This window comes from Megascapheus bottae, chromosome 27 (assembly GCF_031878675.1).
Source record: "Megascapheus bottae isolate mThoBot1 chromosome 27, mThoBot2.hap1, whole genome shotgun sequence".
NCBI classification, from domain to species: Eukaryota; Metazoa; Chordata; class Mammalia; order Rodentia; family Geomyidae; genus Megascapheus; species Megascapheus bottae.
The window spans coordinates 15,684,854-15,699,527 of NC_143535.1; the positions used below are offsets into that span (position 1 = coordinate 15,684,854).

The following is a 14,674-nucleotide window of genomic DNA, read 5'->3' on the forward strand; positions in this document are numbered from 1 at the left end:
TATAAAAAAATAACAAAAAAGAATTTTAGATAAATTTATACCTCAAAAAATTAACAAAATCTTACACCTCACTCACACCTGTGCAATGTTTGTTGCTGGTTGGGTAATTTTCTCAAATAAGTGACCCATTTACCATCTCATAACCATTATGTGAAGCAGGTACCCTCATGACCCCCATTTTACAGAGGAAATTGATTATGCACAGAGGTCACAGGTCAAGGTCACACCTACAAATGGTGAAACTTGGAGCCGATTCGAACAGCTTGGCATTCATCAGAGGTCTTGCCCCATGTTCCTTCATCCATTTCCAGTTTTCATGCCATTCCAGTTTTTCCTGCATAAGAGTGGAGAAATACGTCTTACTGTATTTCATTAAATGTACCAGCAATTTGACAGCATTGAAATTTCACAAACAAACCACTGTCTGGATAGAAATGCAAGTGGAAAAGGTAGAATGGCAGTTGGGTTGGTTTGGAGCTTTAGTAAGTTAACCTTTGAGTTTTCATTGACCCCAGTTTAGGCTAAAAGCCTCCCAAGGAAGTGTGCAAAACTCCCAGAATCATGCTCAGTGGCCCATGAAGTCTACAAGGAGAGCATTGTAGAGCCATCTGAAGAAATCGCTGAAAGAAAGAGAGGCCCTGGAAAAGGCTAGAATGTGAGTAGAAAGTCATTTGGAAAAAAAAAAAATCCCTGAGTAGGATGTAAAATGCTCCAATTATTGAAAGTTCTAAAATAATGAGGTCACACATTTATTTCTACAAACAGCCTACCTCTCAGTGGTTGCAGAGCTAGGGTTATATGGGGAGAAATGAGCACAAGTAATCAATTTCAACATTTGTTATCATGGCCTGCATTAAAATAGAGCAGGGACCTTGGGCAAACTACCAATTGACAAAGCACTACAAACTTGGAAAGAATCAGAGGAGTCAGAGTTTTATTTGGGCTTAGTTCACTTCTGGTGGGAGGGAGGCACTGGATTTAGAGCTGATATTGTATGTCAGTGAAGTTCTGATGCACTGATGCTTTAAATGTAGTTTTACTTTGTGATCATGGTACACAGATAGACAATAAAAATACAGATGTGTTGAGTGTTAGCCTTCTTGCTTGCTTGTTCTTTTTTTTTTTTAATCATCTAAACAACTTGGTGCTAATTTCTAACATTCAACATTTATGGACTTCCAGGAACTCATAAATGCCACATCAGGTTGCTTCTTGGTGAATTTTTAATCAAGAGGGAGAATTTCAGCTACAAATAGACCAAGAATCAAGAGGCTTGATATTGATCCATCAAAGTGGCACTTATGAACCTGAGGTTGAAGCAGTTTAGATAAAAGGATGCTGGGCTTTCTATGGCTCAAGAGAAATCTCTTTCTTTTTATTTTATTTTTTTCTTTTTCCATCAAGTCCAGGTGAGTACCAGCCATTCTTTCAGAGGTAAGAGCCACTGCAGCAAAAAAATAATAGTTCTACTTGATGTCCATAATGAATAACTGTAAGCATAAGAACAGTTTGAACCCTTGGTCCCATCCCAGTAAGAAAATTTCCCTATGTTACACTCTGATCCCATAGCACAAGGTACCAAGTCCTCCTGGCTTTAGGAAGAGCCATTAATTAGGCTGGGCCAGGCTCAGTACATCCTTGGTTATTCTGTTCTAGCCAGGGTATAGCCTCTGAGTCTGAGGCCTTGAATTGTCCTCTTGAACACACAGAGTGGTGCTTGTTATGTCAGAGATCGCTTAGCCCCTTGAATGATGTCTCTCATGAATGCCAAGCTATGAATCACTGGTCTGTGGTACTGTAAAATTAACATGCACGGCTATAAATAACTCATCTGTAATGGGCTGTCATTGATGGCTTTTTGGAAAGGTTTGACTCAGGAGTAAGGGTTTTAATGACTGTAATTGAAATTAGATGAAAAGCATCAGTATTGGGGCTTTTTTTTTTTCTCCTGACCCAGGCGAGGACAAACTCCACCATATGTCAAAACAATTATTCTGTGTCAAACCTGAGGGACAGGATGCTTCGGCACCTCTTCTGCTGTACCTTTCACTGCTGCCCCTTGAGATGTCACCCATCTAGTGTCAGCCGGCACATGCTAGCCACTGCTCCTTAATGCTTTCCCTTCACAAAGGACTGGAGGGTTGCAGACACAGGCATTGCTGGAAAAACAACCCACACCCCCCTCTCTCAGGTTAGAGCTATTATCAGCAGGAAGGGCCATTATTATTAATAATGAGGACTATCCTCCAAACAGAAGAGCGGATGAAGATGGTTTACAAAGCTCTTGCCTTTCTATGATCTTATTTGATCCTCACCGAGGCCTGGGAGATAAACAAGACATTACTGCTATTATGATCCTCAAATGGATTAGGGGATGAAGGCTCCAAGAGCTAAATGGCTTGTCCAAGGTCATGCAGCAGTATGTGATGAAGCAGCATCTTTATTCCTTACTTCTGGATCACATCTGTACCCAAGGGTACACAATGATTGAGGGGTGGTTGTCAAGTATCTTTTTCTTCCTGTCTGACCAGCGTGGGGCTTCTAGTGTTTATCAAACACTTGATCTGAAGTCATCCTGGGAGACCTTATGAAATCATCATTATCCAGAGATCCAAGCTAGCTGAGGAAAAATGGAAATGCTAGTGTCATTTTCACCATCTTAATAACTTCAAACAGCTTTTATTTTTTTCTCTAGTACAACTTAAGTCAGGAGTGGCTGGTCTAAGCAAGTTGGTGAAGAGCATTTGAAATGGACCAGGCAGTCCTTCTGCTAGTCTCTTCTTATTTTGCTTCCAGTACAATTTCAAGAATTCCCTCTTAGATGATGGGAGGGGAGCTGAGGCTCATGGGAAAAAACTCAGGATCAGAACTCAAGGCCCTTAGAGATACACCTTTACCAAAATCCAGCTACATTTCAGTTTCTAAAAAAAAAAAGAAAGAAAAAATATTCCTACATAGAGCTAGAGATCATATCAACTTTATGTTCTTTCTTTCTTTCTTTCTTTCTTTCTTTCTTTCTTTCTTTCTTTCTTTCTTCCCCCCTTCCCCCCCCTCTCTCTCTCTCCCTCTTCTTCCTTTTTTTTTTAACTTTGTCACTCCTGGTGACTCCTTGAACTCAGGGCCTGGTTGCTGTCCCTGAGCTCTTTTCCTCAAGGCTATCACTCTACCACTTTGAGTCATAGTGCCATTTCTGGTTTTCTGGTGGTTCACTGGAGATGAGAGTTTCAGGGACTGTCCTTCCTGGGATGACCTTGAACAATGATCCTTAGATCTCAGCCTCCCAAGTAACTAGAATTACAGGCTTGAGCCAAGGCCACCCAGCTCTCTGGCTTACTTCTTGGGAAAGATGGTTCTAAAGTTACTGCCAGGTTCTTCAGCCTTGTGGTGGTGGCTGCTGGCCTGGCTCTCAGGAGACAGAAAACCTTAGAAGCACTAGAGAACATATGCTTTAACCATTACCTGCTAAATCTCCAGGCCCCAGATAATTAGGCAAAGGAGTTGCGCCTGCCTGTGTATGCGCATGTGTGCACATGCACACGCCTCCAACTTTAATATCTCCCCAACTGAGCCTGCGCCGCACTGGTGGAGGTTTGCAAATGAACCACAAGGCATACCTTTGTTCATCTAGCATGTCACTGCTCCCCGCCTGGAGACAGCTCTGCAATCCTCCTGTGCCAACCTAACAAGTCTTCGCATAGGATTGCGTCCATGGTCTAATTACATGTAACAAAACATCTCCTCTCAGGAGAGAAGGAGTGTTTGGTAGTAAATTAAGAGATGCAAAAAAACCACCGCAAGCGTGCTGATTAATCCAGCTCTCTAGCAATGGGGAAGGATCCTTGAGAAATGGGTTTGCAATCTGATGATAATTATAAACCCACTATGGGGGCTGCTCACATGGGCTGGCTTTTGTGTGCAGGGGAGGGAATGTGGCTGGATTGGAGGAGACTGCCAGCGAGTGCATTCAGTGGTGTGTTGATGGAATAGATATTTACTCCCTAAACACTTAATGCTTATGAAATGAGTGAAGCACCCTGGCAGAGAGCCCGTCTGCTTCCTGTCTTTCGTGGGCCTGGGTGCATCTAGTCCACACACGCTGAAACCTTTCTTGAGTTTTGCCTCTAAGATTCAGGGATTTGTTGGACTTGATTTACCCCCTTTCAGCACCAAGCTCACAGAGCTACTCTGGTACCCAGTCTGTGGGGACCTTGTGGTATCAGTGGAAGACAGAACAAGTACATGTGGAAAATAGAGCGGGTAGAGGGGAACTATGCTTGTAACTAATTGCAGGTAGAGACCTAGGAAGAGGGCACATATATATGTGTCTATATATATGAGAACATGCATATGAAAAGGTACATAGAACTTTATGACTAAAGACACAGTGCTTAAGCTCTCAAACAAGATCTGTGTTTGGTGTCTCAGCTTGGATGTCCTAACAGATTCTTGATTTCTGTATTTATGCTTTCGGTAGCTGGGGTTTGTGCTTGCTAGATGTATTAAGTAATATCTTGAATGCATCCTTAAGCTGGCCAGGACTAGGATTCTCCTATTTATGCTTTCCTATAAAAGCAGACATGGTTGGCAGACAAGGTCATCCAGGTCAGATTTTCATTGGTGGAGATGGAAGTTTCAATAACTTGTAGACTGGGCTGGTTTTGAAGCTTGATCCTCCTAATCTCTACCCTCTCTAGTAGTTTAGGGGCCTAGGTAAGAGCCATTTTGCCCAGCTGAACCTCAGTTCTTAAATCTGCAGTATGGAGTTAGTAATTGTGTTTTCCTTCCTACCTCTAGTGGGGACTGAGTAGAAGTGATGTGAAAAACGTCTTCAAATCTGGAAAGCACTGTGAAAAAACACTGTCATTTTTCTCTATGTTAATAGTGTCTAGCACTATCCCAAGGTATCTAAGGAATATGTCAGTCAATGGATTGGTATACAGATGCTAAAGAGTGAGAAAAGTCATTTGAAATATTTGGAACATATGGGGGAGATTTGCTATAAATCATGGATTCTTTTTTGCATTTTTATTAGCATCTGTTAGCTGCATAAAGTGGTTTTACTGTACCATTCTTATGCTTGCATGTGATATAACCTCCATCAAACTTACCTTGGAACATTTCAAATAGATTTTATTGTTTTGTTTTCATAGGTGTGTATAGGTATGTGAGAGAGATTTACTATATTTTTATATATAATATGGTTTGTTTCATCAAACACAATATTTGCTAGTTCCATCGAGTTTCTTGCAAATGCATATGTTTATTCTTTACGATTATGTAATATTCCATTTTATTTATTCTTTTGAGAACTCTCTGCTAAATTCATCTGTTCATTTACTAGAAGGATTGTTTGTTCTTTTTGGAGTTTGATATTTTGAGCTCTTCATACATTCTTTCTATGAATTGTATGCAGTGAATAATTGGTGAAGATTTTTCTTCCATTCTATAGGCTTTCTTTTGCTTTTGGAAATTGTTTCTTTTTTGTGATGCAGAAATATTTTAAGCTTAATGGGAACCCACATTTCAATGCTTGCTCTTATTTTCTGAACAATTTGGGTCTTATTCACACAAGTATCACCTAGGCCTTTATCTTCAAGGTTCTTCCCAATGTTTTTCTCTAGTGGTTTCAAAGTTTCCAGTTTTACAAATTATATCTTTGATCCACTTGGAAATGATTTTTGTACAGGGTGAAACTTAGGAGTCTAGTTCAGTCTTTTATATGTGATTATCTAGATTTCCCAGTAACATTATGTTGAAGAGCCTACCTTTTCTCCAACATTGATTTCTAGTGCCCGTATCAAAAACAAGATAGCTGTAGCTGAGTGGGCTTATCTTTGGATCTTCTCTTTTATTCCATTGATTTACAAGTCTGCTTTATTCTGTGCCAATACCATGCCATTTGGGTTACTATGGCAGAACCTGAAAGCAAGTTTTGTGATAAACACTTGCAGCTTTGTTCTCTTTGCTCAGGATCACATTAACTGTTCGAGGTTTTTAATATTTACAAATGAATTTTAGGATTGATTTTTCTATTTCTGTGAAGAATGATATTGGAAGTTTGATGGAGATTATATTTGAATCTGTAGATAGCTTTTGGTCAAATAACCATTTTTAACCATTGTACCAACCCAAGAACATGGGAAGTCTGTCAATATTCTAGTGTCTTTTTTAATTTCTTTAAAGTTTTGTAGTTTTCATTATAGAGGTCTTTTATGTGCTTAGTTATGTTTAATCTTAGTATGTGTGTGTGTGTGTGTGTGTGTGTGTGTGTGTGTGTGTGTGTGTGCTGATCCTAAGGCTTGGACTCAGGTCTTGGACAATGTCTGTGGGCTATTTTGTTCAAGGCTAGTGCTCTACTACTTGAACCACAGCTCCACATCCAGTGTTTTGTTAGTTAAATGGAGGTAAGGGTTTCATGGACTTTCCTGCCTAGGCTGGCTTTGAACTATTATATTCAGATTTCAGACACCCAAGTACCTAGGATTATAGATGTGAGCCACCAGAACCCGGCTATAGTTAGATATTTTTTTTTGTTGTTGGTTATGTGGCTTGAACTCTGGGTGCTGTCCTTGAGCTCTTTAGCTCAAGGCTACTGCCCTACCCTTGAGCCAAGCTCTACTTCCCATTTTTTTAATGATTAATTGGAGGTAAGAGTCTCAAGGTTTTGTAGGGCTCTGGCTCGCTTTGAACTTTGATCCTCAGATCTCAGCCTCTTGAGTAGCTAGGATTACAGGGGTGAGCCACTGTGCCTGGCTTAGCTAGATTTTTTTTCCAGCCGGGGGCTTGAACTCAGGGCCTGAGTACTGTCCTTGGGCTTTTCTCTCAAAGCTAGCAATCTGCCACTTGAGCCACAGCACCTCTTTTGACTTTTTCTATGTATGTGGTACCGAGGAATCAAACCTGGGTCTTTGTGCATGTTAGGCAAGCACTCTACCACTAGGGCAAACTCCTGGCCCTTAGGTAGCTATTTTTAAGTCATAGATGTGTGTGTGTGTGTGTGTGTGTGTGTGTGTGTGTGTGTGTGTGTGTGTGTGTGTGTATGTGTGTGTGTGTGTGTGTGTGTATGCCGATCCTGGGATTTGAACTCAGTGTTTAGACCCCATCCCTGAGCTTTTTCACTATTAGCACTCTACTACTTGATCCGCAGTTCTGGCTTTTTGGTGGTTAAATTGGAGATAAAAGTCTTCTGGGCTTTCATGCCTGTGCTGGCTATGAACTTTGATTCTCAGATCTCAGCCTCCTGATGTAGCAAGGATTTCCAGCATGGGCCACCAGCACCTGGATAAATCACAGACTTTTAAATAGAATTTTGAAATGGGGAGTGGGGCTGCATTAGAGAAAATGAAGAATATTTCTGACTTTAGAGATGGAAAAAAATATCTGAGAGCAAAAAATCTTTCTGTCTAGAACCTAAGTATAATAAAAGTGAAAGCAAATCAGGTTAAAAGGAGGGTTAGTGAATGGCTGTGAGATTAGTATTTCAGTACTGAGTTGGATATTTTTTCTCAGCCAATGGTGAATTAAGTAGACATCGTGGAAAGTCTGGCTTCTGAATGAAGATAACCCCTTACACCAAGAGAGATTGAGACAGAGATTATAAAAAAAATTGTTATATATGCAAAGATGAGCATGCATGCTGAGATATGTGCCCATGCAGGGTGCAAACACATGCCAGGGAAAGAGAAGTTTCCATTGGTGAACAGAGTAACACAAGGCTGTCAAGCTCAGGCATAGAATCGTGAATTCAGCTGCCTGCAAAGTCTTTTATGGTGGTGACCCCTGTGACACAGTGGAAAGGAGATAGGATGGGTGTGGCTCAGGACCACGATTTCTGCCACTTCCGGGTCAAGTCCCTGTTTAAGAGCTACATTCCAGTCAAACACCCGAGGGTATCAAGAACTAGATCAATCCATCCCCTGAGAACAGAAAATAAAGTATGATTTTTATATGTAGCTGCACCCCCCCTACTTTGAATAAGTCTACTTCTGCAGACTTTGTAATTTGGGAAGATGAGAGGGGGAAAAGTACATTTCCACAATACAGGGAATGTCTGCAGGAAGGGAGCTATGTTTTGAATGTTTTAATATCCAGAAATTGACACCCATCTACTTCCCTATTCAAAAGCCCACTCTCTGGAACAGCATAGCAATACATTCTTCTCTCTGTTTTCCTTGTTTGCTGCTATGAGCTGCTGTTGTGAAGCAAATCCTTCTGTTGCCATTATTTCATTTACCTCCCCCGACTCGGGAAATCTTTCTCTTTCAAAGATTAATGTGTGGTACCAACTGCTAAGTGACTAAGAAAAGGACCCTTCTGAGTCACCAAGATATGTCCCTTACATATCTTTGAGTCATAGTTGTTCACATTTTGTGACAGAATCCAGTTTTTCTTTTCTTTTCTTTTTCTCTTCCTATTAGGAAGGATTACAGAAACATTTTCAAGTAATCGGGGATGGGAGATTTTGCTCTGATGCATGAACCACCCCTACTCTCAGTTAGAAATTTATGTGACTAAAACATAGAAATCTGACATGACAGGTTAATTTTTTGATAGATGTTAGATATCCTTTTGTTTCTCCTGTCAAGCCATTTCAGGGGACATTAACACTCCTTTTAGTGTGCCTTGTGAGGGTTCTAGCCAGTCATTTGTTCAAATCCAGATTCTCTGTTTGCTAGCTGTAATATTTTGATGGCTCATTTCATTTCTCTGAGTCTCAATTTCATATCTTTAATAAGGGTGGCTCACACCTAAATCCTAAGGACTCAGAGGCTGAGATCTGAAGCTAACCCAGGGCAGTATTTCCAAGAGACTCCTAACTCAAATTAGCTACTACAAAAGATGGAAATGGAAGAGTAATTCAAGTGACAGAGCACTAGCTTTGAGGAAATAACAACAAAATCTGAAGGATATCACCCAGGCCTTGACTTATTTTCCATATATTTTTTATTGTAATTAATAGAAGGGTTACACTATATTCATCAGATAGAAGGCGCATTACTTCAAAAATATTGGTACCCTTTCTCATGTCTTGGTCCCCATTTCCCTCCCCCCATCCCCCCCTCATCTTGTTTCTCCCCTTCCCTATCTTATTTCAAATAACCAAATAAGCATATATACACTATATCAGATAACAAGGTAAAATACTGTAACAATATGAGATAACCAAGGGATAGCAAAAGAGATGAGAGATAACATAGTACATTAAGGACAACAATCACTCATTATATGGCTTTTGTTTCTATATCCTGGAGGTCCTTTCATTTACTGTCATACTATATGACCTTATGTATCTAGGTTTTGCAGGCCTTGATTTTATAGACTCAGTAGTAGCAGAAAACAAAACAACAATAAACAGATGAAACATTGAGCCTTGAAGACTGTTGGATGGTAAATTGTGGCAAAGAGTTCAGCCTTATAGCCAATGGTCTCTCAGTGGAGTATTAATCAATTTTCCTCCTCCTTCATTTGGTCTCTCCTCCATTCCTTCACTTTCCCTCCCCCATCTCATTACTTCTCTACCTATCACCTGTGGATAATTGATGAATGTCTAATGATATAGAATAACTACAAAATAACATCAGGATGAATATCTGATAATAATGACTGCTTTTAAACAGAATGAACTCTTACACAGGGGAGGAGGTTTGTGCCTTTCATCCTAACAACTTTTCAGATCAGAGTTTTTAATCATTAATATCTATTGCTGAAAAATGAAAAGTAACATGGGTAAATTTAGAAATTCTGAGTTCCTAATGATTGTTCCTTTTCGTTCCAAATGTCTTCCTTTTCTTTCAGAGTTGAGCAAACACACAAAGAAAAGTTGGTATTCCTTGTTTTCTGTTTCAACATTCCTCATATCGACTTGGTGAGTGTGGAAGTCTCCAGACACAAGGAACTCTGGGAAATAGATGGGCTTTAAATATTAAAGGCCTGGATAACTGGATAGCCATTTGGGAAATAGTAAAAATAGGTCAATATCTGGCACTCTAGTGTGATATTCTCCAAATGAATAAGTGATTTAAATGTAAACAATAATTTAAAAAAAGAAGAAAATATAAGTACCAGAAGAAAATACAAGTGAGTTACATTGTAATCTGGGCCTGAAGAAAGCTTTTTAAAATTATGTAAATTTGACTCAATACTTTCTTACAGCATAAAAAATCACAAAGTCTAAAGTCAAGTATCAAGATGGATATGGTGATTCATTCCTGTAATCCCAGCTACTTGGAAAGCAGAGATGGAGGGGGTGAAAATGTGATGTGAGCTCAGACGAAAAAGTAGCAAGACCTTATTGAACAAAAATACTTAGTGAGGAGGTGTATGCCTGTAACCCCAGAAATGTGAGAGATATAGGTAAGAAGATCATGGTCAAACTAGCTGAAACCAGAAGAAGGAAAAAAAAAGAGGTGAGGTCATGGATAAGTGTGGCTAGTAAACACAAATTGAGTTCAAAGCTTTAAACAAGAGAAAGAAAACAAGAAAGAAACTTGGAGAAAGTGCATATAAAATACACCAAAGATGAAAGGTTGTATCTCCCTAATTCTCATGGAAATTGAAAATCTGTATATTCAGATTTGAAAATGAACGAAAGAGACTAATAGACATTTTATAGGAGAACCTACAAGTAGACCTTACATTAACAATCGCTCAAGTTTGCTCAGGAGAGAAATGTGAAATATATCTACCCTGAATATCCTGATTTTCACTTGCCAGACAGGAAGAGGTCAGAGACAGGCAACACACAGGTGTGTGTGTGTGAGAGTGTGTATGTGTGTGTGTGTGTGTGCCAGTATTTGAGCTTGTCTTTGTTGAAGGCTAGCACTCAGATACTTGAGCCACAATTCTTCTTCTGGATTTTTAGTAGTTAAATGAAATTAAAAGCCAAGCTAGCATTTTCCCTTGATCTTTAAATCTCAGTTTCGTGAGTGGCCAGGATTGTAGGCATGAGCTATTTGTGACCAGCTAACATCCAGTCTTGATGAGGGTATAAAGAAATGGATGCCCTTTCAAATCACTTCTGTGAGAGCGCAGTGATTCCTCTCCATGGAGAAGTCCAGTGAAATTATGAAGTTACCCTTTGACCCCATGAGTCTTCTCATTGAGATTTACTGAAATACATTTCCACAAATATGAACTGCAATGAGGTTATTTATTGAAATGTTATTTATTGTCACCAAACATTGGAACCAACTTAAATTCAATTCTATGATAGATCTGATGAATCATTTTTGATACATTCATACAATAGAATGCATATGATGTCAAAAAAGATGAAGAAGCTCTCAGTGAATTGATGTGAAATGATTTCTGGGACAGATTGTTGAGACGGAAAAGCAAGGTGAAAAAGATTACATAGAAAAATGCTACTTTTTGTATGAGAACTAAGGAAGCCAGCTGCTGGTGACTCACTCTTATAATCTTAGCTACTCAGGAGGCTGAGATTTGAGGATAGCAGTTTGAAAGCAGCCTGGACAGAAAAATAAGACTCTAATCTTCAATGAACCAATAAAAAGACAGTAGCGGAGGTGTGGCTCAAGGGGTAGAGTGCCAGCCTTGAGTGAAAAAGCCAGGTGATATTGCTGTCACAAAATTGCACACACAAATACACACACACACACACACACACGCACACACACACACAAGAAAGGAATAGGGATAGCAATTTTAATCTCTTTATATACCTTTAATGTATAACTCCAACTTATAAATCATATGCATGTTTCATTTATGCTAAATAAAATTAAATCATCAGTAAAGGAGAATACGAAGTAAATCTGAAGCTGCATACAAAATAAAACAAAAGAAGGCAGCCATATATCAAACTGACAACATAACCATATGGAAAATAAATAACGAATTGCAGAGCTTTAGAATGCAGTGCTCTGATTCCACATCCTTGGTGAGTGACAGCTGAAGAACGAAGCAACCTATGACGGCATCTTGAGCTTACTTAGAAAGTCTGTAATTTAATAGTGGGATTGGCCCAGTAATTCCAAAAAGGTTTTGAATGTATTCTGGGACTGAGTGTGTGACACGAGGGCACTGTTAGAACCAGGAAGAGGTGGTACACGTGACACTGGCTGTGAATTGGAGAAGTCAGTGTGAACTCACATTTGCACACCAACAAAACTAAGAAGCAATAAATTCCAGTTGTTATTATGTCACTAGCCCCCAAATCTTAACTTCTAAACAATATTTCCCAGGACAGAAATGGAGGCTCCTTAGAGAAGTGAGTAATTACAGGTCTGGAGCCTGTTGTGTCTTGTACCAGAAAGCAGAGATTATCTCAACGATGTGATGATAACTTTGTTAAAAGAAGCCATGAGTTTGTTTGAAGGGAATCCCCCTAGCCAATATGGATATCACAAAGAATAATGACATAAGTTCTAACAACAAGGCAATAAATCCAATGCAACATTAAAAGCTAAAATAAAATTTAAAATTACAAAGTTAGTGGAACACACAATAGAAACTTCTTGGAGTTAATAGATTCTAATTCTATTAAATGAATATATGTGAAAAAGGAACTAAGTTGAGAGGAGGGGTAGAGTTGGGAGAGATGGAGCAGAATGATAAAAGGGTACATTTACTCCAAACTGACATGCTGAATCGAAACCCCTCTTTACAACTACTTAAGGATAATACATAAAGTAAAATAGATGTTGATAGATTCAATGAAGAAAATCCAACGTATTTAAAAATGAATAAATTTAAAAGCATAAAATGTTATCTTAGTAAAGGTGATAAGGAGAGGGATTACAATTCCATAACTGAGACTTTGAGTACATTTCTTTTGGACAAGGTCACTTATGTCCCTCCATATCTATACTCTTTGCCCTCCCAAAGGCAGATAAATGAATACACAAGACAAAAAAAACAAAGATCTCCTTCTTTCCATTTCCTGGAATTCATTTCAATAAATACTAATTTATATGCTCAGAGGCACATTGGCATTGCATCTTTGTGTTCCTCTCCCAAGAATATCCTCCCTTGGACTCATTGTATGTGAATGCCCAGAGTCCCGTATAATTTATCATGTCCCAGCGTATTTTAGCTCTAGCCTCTGCATAAGAGAGAAAACGTGTCATTTGTGTCTCTGACCTTGGCTTACCTTACTTAACATGATTTGTTCTAGATCTATCCATTTCCTTACAAGTGACATAATATTATTTTAAAATAAAAAATAATTAACATGAAAGTAGGAGTGGAGCACATGAAAGAAATTTCTTGGAGTGGGAGAAATGTCTTTTTTTTCTGTCATAAATCTGTTTCTTTTTGTCCTCAAAGTGGAGATAAATCAGGATCCGGGGCCCACAAAATGGGTAGGAAAGCAAAGGGCAGAAAGTATTCTGGGTCTGCTTTTATCCCTGTGTCCCTTTCTCTAATCTACAGTCATCTCATGGTTGTGTGTCTAAGATATCCCTGGTTTTGTCACTGAAGGCTGGCAATACTCTCTCTGACACTCTGATCCCTTCTCTATTCTCTTTAGTTTGGAAGGAGCCCATGTGAAGGGCAAGTCAGATGTAAACAAGTTAGTAGCCCCGAGAGTTCTTAAGAAAACCAGAAAAAACAGGTGGGGGGAGGGGGACGGAGAAACAACTTCATTTCTTCCTTCAGACCTGGGAAACAAAGATGGTGGCCAGAGGGCCTGCTCTTTCTCATACAGGGCTCTCCTGCTGCCTCTCTTTCCTCCTGACAGTCACTCTCCTCTCCAGCCCTGCACCCAAAACAAAGCCTGGCTACTCTCCAGGTACAGATGAAATCACCTTTTCTCTTTAAAAACCTTTCTCCTCTAGCTGAAGGTCACAATACCATTGAAATGTAACAGGGCCTATAGTCTGTGTGTTCATATGATGTATAGACAATGGGATTATTTCCCAATATAGAAAGCATCTTAGGGACTGCAGAGAGAAAGGGGAGGTTCATTCGTGGATGAATTCATTGTTCTTTGATAACAACGTGCTGAGCACTGTGCCAGGTTCTGGAGAGCCCAACATGGGCAGGTCCTGTTTTTTAGATGCCCATGATCTGCCAGGTGAGATGGCCAGATATGTAAGACATGATAAAAGTTCTGGTCACTGGGTCTCAATGACAAATCACTAAAATATAACTGGGTACTGTGGTTCATATCTGTAGTCCCAGGTAGGTAGGGAGATGTAGGATTCAAATCTTAGCAAGACACTGCCATGTCAATAAGAAAAATGGGTGGGTATGGTGATAAGTTCCTCTCATTCCCGTCAATCGAGACTCACTAGAAGGAAGATCATGAATCTAGGCCAGCTTAGGAAAAAAATGGAATACTCTATCTCTAAAATGAAGCAAGGTGCGGTGGCTCATGCCTATAATCCTAGCTACACAGGAGACTGAAATCTGAGGATCAAGGTTCAAAACCAGCCTAGGCACTAAAGAACGTAAGACTCTTATGTCCAATTAATGACTAGAAGACAGGAAGTGGGGGTGTGGCTCAAGAGGCAGGGCGGTAGCCTTGAGCTGAAGAGCTCAGCGTCAGTACCCAGGCCCAGAGTTCAAGCCACATGACCTACAAAATTCAAAAAACAAAAAAATCAAAAATGACCAAAATGAGCCAGGCACTGGTGTCTCAAACCTGCAATTATAGCTACTCCAGAGGCTGAGATCTGAGGATAAAGGTTTGAAGCTGGCCCTCGCAGAAAAG

The 14,674-nt window shown here is 39.7% G+C and overlaps 1 long non-coding RNA gene across 2 annotated transcripts in view; it reads right to left on the bottom strand.

Moving 5' to 3' along the window:
• Positions 1-233: 233 nt before the first annotated feature.
• The window catches only part of LOC150045708 (uncharacterized), a 61,214-nt gene continuing 46,773 nt past the window's right edge, over positions 234-14,674 (bottom strand). For both annotated transcript variants that reach the window (XR_016532827.1, XR_016532826.1), the window contains exon 3: positions 234-334. This is a non-coding gene — a long non-coding RNA (uncharacterized LOC150045708). The remainder of the gene's footprint in view (positions 335-14,674) is intronic.